A 13,498-nucleotide genomic window follows, 5' to 3' on the forward strand; every position below is an offset into this window, starting at 1 on the left:
CCTATTCCTACACTACCACTCAGATAGGACTTCCTATTCCTACACTACCACTCAGATAGGACTTCCTATTCCTACACTACCACTCAGGTATGACTTCCTATTCCTACGTTGCTACAATCCTACACTCAGCTTGTTAACTCTTTCCAGGCACTATTCCTTCCACTAGTCATGGAGCCCCTCCTTCCATATTTATCTTCTAGGGCTAGCTTTACCTGTCAAGCTAGTTGTCCTCTGTCATTGTGACAAAGAACAAAGATGGATATTTGCTGACCAGTCGCGATGGGTTACTGCGCCTATTCCAGCCAACACAGAACAATTTAGACATAAAGATCAATGGTAGGAACAACAGTAATTACACCCCATAATTTCAAGAGTGTAATCATTATGGTAATTTAAACAAAGTGCTATCACAGCGCTGAGACCGTTTAGATTATATGTATATAGCTATATATATATATATATGCATACATATACATACATATAAAGTAATTATTTCAGAAATAAAAATAACTGCGCTGGTGTAAAGGTGATACTTTTAATAGCTGCACCGTAAATCATTGAAGCTTTTCAGGCGCTGCAGCCTTTTGTGCTTTACTAAGTCATCGATTTTGTGAAAAAAAAAATTTATTGCTTCTGAGCGGTCGGTTCCATAAACCCGTGGTACGGAAAAATGCCATATACTAAAGAATTTCAGGCTTTACTTTACTCCTAGACTCCTAAAAAAAAAAACCTCAGTCAATAGTTTATTGATCCAGCCAGGGCAGGTACCTAAAATCTGCTTTTTGTACCGGGCTTTAACACACCAGCAGAACACTGGTGTTAGGCTTTCGATGGAAGCAATGCATGTGCAGCAAGCTTATGGAATGGATGGGGAAGCTCTTAGGCCCCGTTCACACCAGGGCGGTTCGGCCGCGTGGATTTGGCCGTGCGGATCCCCCGACATGAACGATCCCATACATTGCTGTGAGGACTGTTCATGCGACTGCGCGATCCAAACCGCCTTCTTATGTTTCCATACAGCTTTCAATGGAACCGCTGATCAGCGAGGTTTTGGGAGTTCTTAATTGCTTTTTAGCTTTGAAACGCAATTCAAAGTGCCCAAAACTGCCTTTTTAAAAATTGTGCAGAAACCGCACTGATCCGCACCCGCCCTGGTATGAATGGGGCCTAAGGTGGGCTTACAAGAGGCTGAGTGCTCTGGGTGGACATCACCATTGAGGTGAGAACAGGAGGTGTGGTAGAAGCTCAGAGTCTGCAGATCTGTAGGTTCTAGAAGGTGTTGTCACCCTCCCTTTGCCATGCCAAGTAATAAATACCAGGAAGTGTTACACTTGCACATTACTGAGCATGCATGGACTTAACATGAAAGGCGTATCTGATAAAGAGTCCAATTTATTAAAAGTCACATTGGGAGTTAGCTTCGATCCTAGATGTGCATTACAATTGTTTCCAGGCTGATGGCACTGCAGGAGAGGTGACGATGTACAGCTAGGCAGAGTGGGGGTAGCAGACTAACGTGCCCCCTTGTTGGCACTGCCTGTCAGCGGGATCAGTAGCTGTGCCTATTAGCTTGGAGGATATTTGCAGATGGCTGGTGCTGAGTCAGGATAAACATGGAACTCCTGCAAGGGGAACAGCTGGCCCTGTCTAATAGCCTGTACCTGACTAATCAAAGTGATAAGCTAATACGAAGAGAGCATTCAGCACTTCTCCCTAGATATTAGAATGGCGGCTTTCCCTTTTATCTTCACAGCTTGATCATACTGTCCACTAATACAGAAGAGACGCTTCAATCTCATTCCCTAGTCAATGGCCACTTCACATTGCCACAACACCCCCCTCCTCCCCCCCATAAACCTCCACTTATTAATTATGACATTCCATCATGTTCTACCTTTTCAGGATTTATTTCCTGACCCTCCTCTTTCATTTATTGCATTCCAGTCCCTGACCCGCCCCTTTCCTTCATTGCATCCAGTCCCTGACCCGCCCCTTTCCTTCATTGCATCCACTACCTCACTCGCCCCTTTTATGAATTGCATTCAAGTCCCTGACCAACACCCTTCATTCATTACATTCCAGTCTCTGACCCATCCTTTCATTTATTGCATTACAGTCCCTGACCCGCCCCTTTTAATTCATTGCATTCCAATCCCTGGCCCGCCCCCTTCATTCATTGTATTCCATTCCCCGACCCATCCTTTTCATTCCTTGCATTCCAGTCCCTAAACCACCCCCTTCATTTATTTCACTCCAGTCCCTGATCTGTCCCTTTCATTCTTTGCATTTGAGTTCCTGACCCGCCTCTTTCATTCATTGCATTCCAGTCCCTGACCCACCCCCTTCATTCATTGCATTCCCATTCCTGACCTGCTCTGTGCTTCTTGCTTTTTTCCACCACTAGATGCCTTAAGTCTTCCTGGTTGAATTACATTATTCAACCCACTTCCTCTGCCCCCAGAGGTGGGACCCTTCAGCTCACTACAAATACCAACATGCATCTGCCTGTAGGAGTCATGCCTGTAACTGTGAGTCTTGGAATGCTTCATGGGACTTGTAGATCCACAACAACTGGAGGGCCGGAGTTGCCCATCCCTGGTCTGGAGGGTGAATTTGCACTTATTTTTGTGCAGTCAAAACATGTAATGGAAGTCTGGTTACCAACAATGTCATGTCATCCAACACATTGGGGTATATTTGTTCTCTCTGCGAACATCTGACTTTTAGCCTTGCACTACATTATACCAATAGATGGGAGCAGAGGAGCATAGGAAGCATCTAGTGGCAATAACGCGGTGCAAATCTAAAAGTCAGATGTTCGCAGAGAGAACAGTTCTGCAAACATTTTATAAATACACCCGTAAAGTCAGGTTATCCCCTTTGATTTCAGGTTTAAAGGAGAACTATGAGATGAGTGATTTCCACTCACCTCATAGTTCTAGCCGACCTGTGACAATGAAACTGTCACAGGTCGGCTCAGTAGATCGGGAGACCCTGACCCCATAGTTCTCCTTTAATAAAGGAGAGAATCATGTTTATTTATTTATTTAGATTATTCAGAGATCTAGTCCCATATCCACATTATGATTCCCCTGCTTCCAAGGATATCCCTGATTAATATAGACAAAGGGGCACATTTTTTAAAGCAGTGTGACATTCACCAAACATTCACAGGTGGTAAATGATCCCCTGTAATGGAAATCACATGCATTGGGAAGATTCACCTGACAAGTATCGGTATTTGTACTTGAAAAAATAGTATCGGTGCATCACTTATATATATTTATAGAAACAAAAAAATACATTAAAACAGAGATGTACAAATCTCAGGAGCTCCGTGTGCTCCTTACAAATTACAGCGGCCTCCTAACTTTTACATTTTTCTCTAGTCTAGTCTTGGATCTGGAAAAGTATCTGTACTTGTACTTGTATCGAGTACGTACTTGGTATTTGAACATCCCTAATCTGATGCATGCTACATTCTCTCCTTTATAAACGCATCGTAGGTGTACATTTACCATTTCTCTCTATAAAGAATGTATTTTCTACACAAAACTCAAACTTGACTCCGAAGGGAAAGATTCTGTCAAAACTGTCGAAGTCACTAAAGCGATCTCTGCTGCCAAGAGAAGCGCTTCAACTCCTACTGCGGAAAGCTGGAGTAAATAGCTGCGCTAATGTGTAAATAGCTGTAAGACACTGTAATAATTGTCGCGTTCAATGTTTTTATGGGTTACAGGTTGTTTCTCCCTTCTTATGCTGTAACACACAGTGGAAAAGACATTATCGCTGCTGTCTTCGGAGAATTAGAAAATAGTTTATTATATATAAAATGTTACAGATCCTCCAATGCCTGACAAATGAACTGCACAGAGTTCTAAATAGGGATTTATCCGGCATGCTGTCAGGGAGGTGATCAGGCTATAGAACTGATTTAGAAGACGTAATTCAAACTTAAAATCATAATAACAGAATGTATCTTCTCTTCATTAGTATGTATTCAAATGTAGGATTTTAGAGTCTCTGGTTAGCAGTTGTCATTGGTTAATAGGGATGTGCTATGGGTTCATGTTGACCATGAGTTCGACCCGAACCCCAGTGGTTTGTTGAATGGGCAAGCGATTTGGCCAGTACGCCCACCCGCCACACCATTGTCTGTGTTCTAGCAAACTATGAGGCTGCGTGGACCAAACAGCGTCATTGGTTGCTTAGTGGCTGAGCTGCATGGCATCATTGGTTGACTCATGGCTGAGCCCCACAGCAACATTGGTTGACTGGTAGCTGAGCTGCTCAGCGTCATTGGTTGGTGGCTGAACTGCAGTGCGCCATTGGTTGACTGGTGGCTGAGCCCTACAGCATCATTGGTTGACTGCTGGCTGAGTCGCACAGTATCATTGGTTGACTGGTGGCTGAGATGCACAACATCATTGGTTGACTCATGGCTGAGCCGCTCTGCCTCATTGATTAACTGGTAGCTGAGCAACACAGCATTATTGGTTGACTGGTGGTTGAACCACACAGAGTCATTGGTTGACTGATAGCTGAGCCGCACAGCGTCATTGGCTGAGCCCCACAGCATCATTGGTTGACTGCTGGCTGAGCTGCACAGTGTCCTCGGTTGATTGGTGGCTAAGCCGCACAGCGCCATTGGTTGCTAGGATGGAGGCAGATGTACCATAACAACCTATGAGGTCACGGGGCCACCTGCATCTTGGCAACCAATGATGCTGTATGGGCCACACTGCATTATTGGTTGCTAGGATACAGGTAGCCCTTAATAAAGTTCCCTTGAACATTGGGAAACCCAGATTTCTGGCTGGGTTCAGTGAACATCCAACCGAACTAAACTCAGACACATTCAGCTCATCACCAGAGGGGCAGAGCAGCTGGGCCAACACAGACAGTAATCAGAAACACCCAAAAGAGGAGAGGGCTATGACATGCAAAGAGGGAGGTGGCAGTGCTAGGGAACTGACTCTACTGAAGCAGTCAAACTTGCAAGCAAGTTCAAATGCACATTGCAAGTGAATATAAAATGGTTTAGGAAAAGGGAAATTGCTGCAAGTAAGCATTTAAAATACATTTTACTTATTTTTTCTGTGCTTTTACCTGCGATTTTTTAGTTTGGTGAATTTAATGTACCAATAGGCCCAGAATGAGTATCTGTACAGAAGCAATATACTGTACAAGATTTATGTGGAATCCAAGGGGAATTAAACTCTGTCAAATAAATGAACCCCTCCCAAAACAAAAATTCTCCAGGTGTTTTAGAAATGGTGAATGAAGCAATGTGTACAATGTGTATCTCTGCTTACTGTGCAATACTGTTGGCTGCTCTGACTTCACTCCCACTGAAGCCGATGACATCTTGGATGTGTCCCAGCACTATCCAAGTACTTCCTCCATCCCCCTTCCACTCAACACTGATGCCAGCAATAAATTCTGCGCATGGGCAGAAGAACATATGGGGTTTACTGGAAGGAGATGTATGGTGAGCGCCTATGCTGGAGCTAGAAGCTGACATCATCTTGGCAAAGCTCTCCACAGAGCCCGGCACGGCAAGGATGCCGAGAATGAAGGACATCTTAGGCATATGGTGGTTTAGTGGATGGAACTTCTACCTTGCAGTACTGAGGCCTCTGGTTCAAATCTAGGGTTGATCAAGATGCTCTTCTCATCGAGTTTGCATGTTCTCTTTGTGCTTGTGTAGGCTTTCTCCCACACTCCAAAGGCATGTCGGTAGCTTGATTGGCCCCTGTCTACAATTGGCCCTAGTATGTGACAAGGGGCTTACATTCTAAGGTCCCTATAAGGGCTGGTGCTGATGTGGATGAAGAGTATGGAAATTAGTGGCTCTATATACTGTAATCACCTGTAATAAATATACGTCGTTTGCAAAAAACATGGCGAACATTTAGATAGGGTAATGCTTTGGAGGACTTGGCTACAATGGATGGCATGTATGCTGCACCTTAACATGTGGAAAAGTTTCCATGAAGAGTTTGGTTCCACTTTCATTAAGAATTCTGCTGATGGGCAAATACTGCCATGGGAGAGGGATAGAGGAGCACAGCCATATAGAGAGAAAGAGTCACAGTGTCCGAGGCAGGAGATAGACATAGACGTGGCTTGTTGTTGATGCGTTAAGCGTCGTTTACTGAGATAAATAATGTCTGTGTCACCGGCGAGCAGATAATTAACACAATGACAGAGGATGCAGCATGCTGACCCGCCATCTATTGGTTTCAGCTGTCTGATTATACACAGCTCAGCGGTGGCACTTTCTGTCAGTAATGTCACTCTCCCAAGAGACAAGAGCTTGTCACCCATTGTCACACACACCGATCAAACTGAGGCCCTGAACCAGGCAGAGGCTTGAATTTTCTCGCTTTGAAAAAAGCTGCTTCGATCTCCGCTTCCCAGAGCTGAAAACTCCAAAGCCAATGAGCACAAACAGCGCCTGAGTTATATATTAAAAGATCGATCCTCTCAGGACTGAGGTTTGAGTTTTTGGCAGAGAGTTGAATCGCCTGCCACCTTTTTAGCACTTTTGGGGGATCTATGGGGAGGTCAAGGGGGCCTTACTGTCCTCTTTGGACCGTTCACTTAGGACATTATGGAGAAGGTAGCAGGAGGAGTAAAGCTGACCATACACCAGGAGGATTTCATTTTGAAAAAGTTTGTTTTTGGAACATTCGTTTTATCTGCTAATGGTTAATGGGGGTAAATTGATGATCGTTTTTGACCTTATGGTAGAGAAAATTTGAAAGCTCAGGAAGGCAAATTTTTTTCTGTGCTCCCTGTGCCTAGAGTACGGAGCATTCCACCATAGGGTATTGCTCCAGTAGGCATTACGAGGAGGCATTGTAGAGCAATGCCTCTCTTGATGCAGAGCAGCAGCAGACCTGCCAGCAGTGCATTACGAGGAGGCATTGTAGAGCAATGCCTCTCTTGATGCAGAGCAGCAGCAGACCTGCCAGCAGTGCAGGTGTCCTCCAGGGAGTGAAGTCCTGTACTTTCTCTATCCAGATGCTCATGTGATCTATCATATGACCCAGGAGAACAAGAAGTGTACCTTTCCAATGTGCACCCATTAGCAGATTTGAAGTAAGTGGGGGAAGAGAGGGTGCATTCAGCTCCCACTGTGCTCCATCTTTCACCATGAGAGCCTCCAGCCAGCTTCAGAAACCTTAATCTCCCACAGTGCCTCCAAGCTGCTGCAGAGCTTCCAGCCCTCCACAGAGCCTCCAACAGTGTTTGCCAACACCCCCCCCCTCACCCTCAAAGTGCCCTCCAGTCTCCCACAATGCTTAAAAAAAAGCCCCCAGACCCCTGGATAGGCCCCTGGCACCCTCCAAAGATACTGTCCCCACAGTTTCACTCAGCCCTCTCCAGAACCCTATTCTCTACAGAGCTACCAAGCTTGCTCAGTCGAGAAATGCCCCCGTTGATTGGTGGTCAGTGGAGAAATGCTCTCTTACATTGGTGGTCAGTGGAGAAATGATCCCTTACATTGGTGGTCAATAAAGCAATGCTTCTTTACATTGGTGGCCAGTGGATAAATGCTTCTTTACATTGGTGGTTATTGGAGAAATGCCCCCTAACATTGGTGGTCAGCAGAGAAATGCCCCATTAGATTAATGATCAGTGGAGAAATGCCCCCTTAGATTAATGATCAGTGGAAAAATGCCGCCTTAGATTAATGATCAGTGGAGAAATGCCCCCTTACATAGTAGGTCAGTGGAGAAATGATTCTGTAGATTGGTTGTCAAGGAGAAAATGTCCCCTGACGTTGGTGCTCAGTGGAAAAAATGCTACCTTACATTGGTGGTCAATGGAGAACTGCTTCTTTACATTAGTTTGTCAGTGGGGCAATGCCCCCTTACATTGGTGCCCAGTGGAGAAATGCTTCTTTAAATGCCCCCTTCCATTGGTAGTCATTGCAGAAGATAGATCAATCTGTCATTGCTCACCATTCTAGATATCCCTGGTAACCTCTGGAGGAACCCTAGGGTTCTATGGAACCTTGGTTGAGAATGCCTGGTTTTGATGCATATAGTGCTCAGCAGCGATCCACTTTAACTAGTTACCTTTCAGCCGGCAGATGCTGCCTAATGCTTTTGCCTTGCTGGAGGTTGATTCGGTCGCTATGTTGACCCGTGCTCCAGCGGCTACACAGCCCGGGCAATTAATACAACAGTAACTCTCTGGAGCTCGGCCAGCTGAAGCATGTATAATCTTCCTAAGTGGTACTTGGAACCATTAACAGGGACAACACCGAGCGGCTGGGTCACACTGAGATGAAAATAGGGCCGGAGCACAAAGACAAACAAGGGGCTAAGAAAGACAATCTCGTACGGCTTCCAACCGACTTACTGCTGTAACGGGAAACCATAAAACCTTCGTATATCAATCACGCCGCTCTTGCCACGCACAGTTTGCAACAACCAAGATTTAATTAACAGGCTAATAAATGCTGACTGTGACACGGCATGATACATTTTTGGACGCAGCAAAGAAAACAAAGTTTACTGAAAAGGAAGTCCCATGGCCGGTTGTGTGTGTTTTTTCCCTCGCCCCTTACGAACGTGGATCCGGTTGCTCGCGGCGCTGTGGCAAATTGTAATAAATGTCTTTGCGAAGGGTTGTTGTGCGATTTCCCATTAGGCACAATGGGCCCCCGGCCTGGCCATGCCAATCCGGCAGTCACGGCTATAATTGTTACAAATGACTCTTGTATGGCGTTAAGCTCGTGAACAGCTGGGCGGTAACGGCACATTCGCCAGATACAGGACCAGCTATAAAAGATCTTTGTCGTGTCATGGATCTAAAACGCCCAAAAACTGGAATAAAATTGCAACGAATGATACAGGGCCGATATGGGGTGGAAACCCAGGGCCATTTGCCTGCTTGGTTTTGCTTGCATATGCTGCTTACTTACTCATTTGGCTGATATTAAAGAGACCCTGTCGCCTAAACCTTTTATCCACAAATTTATTACAACTAGTTTTTACTGGTTTAGGACAAAAACATCAATGAAGCCTCGCTGTCCCTTCATGAGAACCTGTCACGATAAGCTTATGTGAGAAAACGCGGTCTTTAATGATCATAATTCTGCAGGCTTACCTTTGAGGGCCCATTTACACTTCTGCTGCTCAGTAACACTTGTGTTACCGCAATGTACAGTGATGCAAGTAACCTGCATTGCTGCAATTCGGTGCCATTCATTTTGAATGCAACACACCTCCATTTGCCTTCCTTGTTTCCTCCCTCCCCTTTTTGTCAACCTGCTAATTAGATTTCTAAATTTATTACAGGTATTTATATAGCGCCAACAATTTACACAGCACTTTACATAGTTGCACATTCACATCAGTCCCTACTCTCAAGGAGCTTAAATTAAACCTGTTTTCATTACATACCTTGTTTTAGACATGGTGATGTCATCACCGGGTCTCTTTGCAATGCAGGCAGATCATAGCTGGTGTGAGGAGCCGGCAGGGTGCTGTGCACATAGCTTCCTGAAAACATTGCAGAACCCTGCCTCAGTGCCCTTTCAAAAGCCCTCAGCCCTGCTGCAAGCAGTGGGCTGGCACTTGGGAGAAGTTATGCAAATATCAAAAATGTCTTGATGGGTGGATACCAGTCTAGAGGAGTGGGCGTTTCTAGGCAGACTGTATTTACATGTAGAGGACTTCTGGAAATGCCCACGTGTGATGCTGAGCCTCCATGATTGAAAGACCTGAAATCCAATGAATGAATGGGGCGAGCCAGGGACAGCCAAGCTGGGGAGGAAAGCGCTAGATGATTCTGGACGTCCTCCAGCTAGGAAAGATGAGCTCTGAGTCAGGGGCTAAGCTATGCCGCCGGGTCCCCTCCTCTCTCCCGAAACTTGGTCCATAACCGAGTGCCCGACTTTTCAGAAGGGGGTGACACCAAAATGACCGTCAGTCATTTTGGTGTCACCCCTCCAATGGTGTCACCCGGGTGCGGGCCGCACCCCCCATGTGATGCCACAGCTCTGACTTGCTGCAGCTTCTAATGCACATTGTGGAAAGCTCCCAGTGTGCAGTGAAATCAGAGCAAGGGATATTAGTACATGAGCCGGTACAACTGTGCAAGACTGAACGGAAGGCTGGAGTTCAGCTTTAATGACATCTGTGCAGGTTTATTCCTACATTGTATGCTCATTTAAAAATGCTAACAATGCTTAAATAGACACAAATCTCATCTTTACTTCAGGCACAGCACTCACTCCCTTAGCTGGCGTACATTCTATAGCACATCACACAATATACGCCACAGCCTATGCATGCATCACAGATGCCTGGTAAACTCAGTGTGCATACCAATTGCTGGTATGCCCATGATCGTTGCGTTGGCGTGTGCGCCAGTGAACCGGTCCCCAGGAATTCGGCCATGGCCGTGCTTCTCCTTGTTCCAGCCAAGTAAGCGCACAGTGAACGATTCCTATACTGGGCGGGTCTACAGGGCGATCTTCTCATCCTCATTAATTAGAACGATTTACCAATTAGCAGAAGAAGCCGCATCCCTGTTTATGCTACGACATATAAATTACATCTAATGATGAGCTGAGCATGGGAGAACCTGACACGCCATCACCTCTCTCTATACACGGCTCAGTCTTTTAAAGGAACTGACCACTTTTCTCTAAGTGATATTTATTGATTGGATAAGAGCCGGATATTAGTGGCTGATGATTGCAGTGTCTAGTTGTGCTCACCCATGAGATGGAACACAAAGAGACCATGAGAGGGGGGATACCCGGACCTGGAGGGTGGAAATCTAAAAACTTTCATATCTATCTTCACAGGATTTTTCTTGTATTTATTGCATTGTTATTTTTTTTTTCTTGAGAATTTACAAGTTCATAGACTGATGTTTTATAGTTTTTGACTATAATTGAATCTGGGTATACAGTCTGGTGGCTGCTGCTGCTCCTTCATGGACAACAATTAGGGGGGTATTTATAAAATGTTCGCAGAGCAAACAGCTCTGAGAAAGTCTGGGTTTTAGAACAGCAGCCCATTATGGCCACTAGATGGAGCTGATGAGTATAGGAATTTCCAGTGCACTTTGGCCACTAGATGGAGTCAAGGAGCAGAGGAATTTCCAGTGCACTTTGGCCACTAGGATGAGCTGATGAGTATAGGAATTTCCAGTGCACTTTGGCCACTAGATGGAGTCAAGGAGTATAGGAATTCCTGAGCTCCTCGGCTCCATATAGCAGCCATAAAGCATCTAGTGCTCAGGTGTGAATGGAGCTTGAAGCTGACCACACACAATGCAATCTGTGTATAGCATCTGATTGCGTCTGCTCTTTCATGGACAACACTTAGGGGTGTATACAGCTCTGAGAACATCTGAGTTTTAGACTCCTGGCTCATTATGGCCACATGATGGAGCCGAGGAGCATAGGAATTTCCGGTGCACTTTGGCCACTACATGGAGCTGAGGAGCATAGGAGTTTCCAGCGCACTTTGGCCACTGGATGAAGCGGAGGAGTAAAATGATTTCAGCACACTTTGGCCACTAGAAGAGCAAAAGAGCATAGGAATTTCCAGTGTATTTGGCCACTGGAGTAGAAGAACACAGGGATTTCTAACGCACTTTGGCCATTAGATGAAGTTGAGGAGCATAGGGATTTCCAGCGCACTTTGGCCACAAGATGGAGCCGAAGAGCATAAGAATTTCCAGCGCACTTTGACCACTACATGAAGCATAGGGAGTTTCCAGCGCACTTTGGCCACTACATGGAGCTAGGGGAGCATAGGAGTTTCCAGTGCACTTTGGCCACTGGATGAAGCGGAGGAGTAAAATGATTTCAGCACACTTTGGCCACTAGAAGGAGCAAAAGAGTGTAGGAATTTCCAGTGTATTTGGCCACTGGAGCCAAGGAGCATAGGGATTTCTAGCACACTTTGGCTAAGAGATGAAGTTGAGGAGCCTTGTGATTTCCAGGGCACTTTGGCCACAGATGGAGCCAAGGAGCAAATGAATTACTATGCTCCTTGGCTAGATCTAGTAGCCATAATGCATCTAGTGGACAATAGGCTCAGGTATTGATGGAGCCTAAAGCAGACCACACGCAATACAATATCATTGTACCAGTGGTGAATTTTGGTTTGGTGGCAGCCCTAGGCAAGATGAAACTCGGGCACCCCCCCACACTAAATCTGCAGGATCTCACAGGGGCTGTGCAGGATCTGTTGTGGGCTCTGCCATAGCCCCCGCAGAGCCCACCACAGATCCTGCAAAGCCCCCCTGTTTTCTCCTCCACCCGCTGGACTGGTGCTGCAGGAGCGGCCTCCTCTACAGCCCGACGGCTCTTCGGTGACCCTGCTTCCTACGGCGCCCTAGCGCCGCCCATTCCTGGTCCAACTTCGCTTTGTAGCCCCGGCCTTGCCCCGCCCCATCCTGCTGCCCACCCAGCCCCCTCTTGTTGCTCCGCCTCCTCCACCACCGCTTTCTCTCGCCTCCTTCTCTGCGTCTTCCGCCTCCTCCGCCCGGCTGCCTAACTGTTTTGGGGGCGGCATTTTTGCTGCCCCCCTAAAAACTGCCGTGATTGTACAATCACAAAGCTATGTAGCACAAAGGCCTGCCTGACTGGATATAAATTGATTGGATACATTTAGTAGGTCCTCATATTACACGGTTTTGGTAAATCTTAAATGAGAACTATGGGGTTAAGGCTTTTCCCCATAGTTCTCCTTAGGGAAACGGGAGGACACAAACTAGCGTCCTCCCGTCACCCTAAGCTCAGTATACCGCGAGCTACAGCTCGCGGTATATTGAGACGCCGGAGCGGATCCCGACAATTATGCCGGAATCCGCCCAGCTGCGTGACTGACAGATGGCTCTGCCTATCTAGAGGCAGAGCCAGCTGTATCCGCCCCCATCCCAGCGGGGGGGGGGGGGGGGGAATCCAGCCCCTCCCCTGTCACGGCAGAGAGCCGTGACAGGATCGAGAGGTGAGCGAACGCCGGTATGTGTTCGCTCACCTCCCGATCTACTGAGCCGACCTGTAACAGTCTCATTGTCACAGGTCGGCTAGAACTATGAGGTGAGTGAAAAGCACTCACCTCATAGTTCTCCTTTAAGTCAATTGTACAAATATTGTAGGGTCATATTGAGAGGAGTTTGGCACTCTTTTTTTCAATATGGTGGGAAGAAACCTAAAACTAAAATTCATGGAGTTCTACTGTAAGGGGTCTCTTGGGGTCCAGCGATAATACCTGTCTGAGCACCAGAACCCCTAAACTCCCCCCATAAATATATAACGTTTATTCTATTCTCACATCTGCAGATCTTTCCCGCTCGTTGACAACGAAGCCTTGCGCACTTTTTTCAGGTCTGAGTCCTGCGACTGGCAGTGCGGGATTTAGGAAGCTCAGACATCCTGTGATTACACGAGAGTCGAACGTCGCCATGATGTTATAAGTCATTAGAGATCGGGGGCTCTAAATTGAATCTGGTG

At 46.3% G+C, this 13,498-nt stretch overlaps 1 protein-coding gene across 1 annotated transcript in view; it reads right to left on the reverse strand.

Annotated features, from left to right (window-relative positions):
• ASIC4 (acid sensing ion channel subunit family member 4) overlaps positions 1-13,498 on the reverse strand; it is a 255,811-nt gene that overhangs the window by 148,997 nt on the left and 93,316 nt on the right. The gene's annotated exons all lie outside the window — the stretch shown is intronic.

The sequence above is a fragment of the Nanorana parkeri genome, unplaced genomic scaffold (genome assembly GCF_000935625.1).
Source record: "Nanorana parkeri isolate BGI_ZX_2015 unplaced genomic scaffold, ASM93562v1 scaffold178, whole genome shotgun sequence".
Taxonomy (NCBI): domain Eukaryota; kingdom Metazoa; phylum Chordata; class Amphibia; order Anura; family Dicroglossidae; genus Nanorana; species Nanorana parkeri.